Raw genomic sequence first — 515 nt, 5'->3', positions numbered from 1 at the left:
TGTTGCCATGAATCTGATATTTCACATGATAGTTAAGGACCATTATGTTCTCATGCAAATTTTTGTTAATATTCTTTTCTCAATAATCAGATAAATTGTTCGTTAAGTATATTTGTAGGAAAATGTTAACTTCCAGTCGATGTTAACATAATTTTATAATTGTGATCGTGATGCAAGACAGCGTGAGCATTTCGTAAGCTGATTAAGTATTTTTTTTCAAGAATTTCGAAGAGTGAAAATGCCTTCTTATTTTCTCTTTTTCCGAACTGGGATGCGATGAAAAGAGTCGCTTATCATTCCTCTCACAATCTGTGCTGGATCTTGCTGTAAGACGCTCGGCTGCACGCCTGCAATTATGTTTATTCACCTGGTGTTCATTTTTAGCTCTTTCTGCTGCTAGCTCATACGTTCGGCCGTACGCGCTGGGGCGGGAGCGGGAGGCTCATAATGCTGCCGCCTTCACACGCACACGAAGCCGCAACTCACGCGGCAGCCGCCCATGAAGCGAGTTACGG

This window comes from Penaeus monodon, chromosome 28 (genome assembly GCF_015228065.2).
Source record: "Penaeus monodon isolate SGIC_2016 chromosome 28, NSTDA_Pmon_1, whole genome shotgun sequence".
Classification (NCBI taxonomy): Eukaryota; Metazoa; Arthropoda; class Malacostraca; order Decapoda; family Penaeidae; genus Penaeus; species Penaeus monodon.
Note: the sequence above shows the minus strand (reverse complement) of the source record.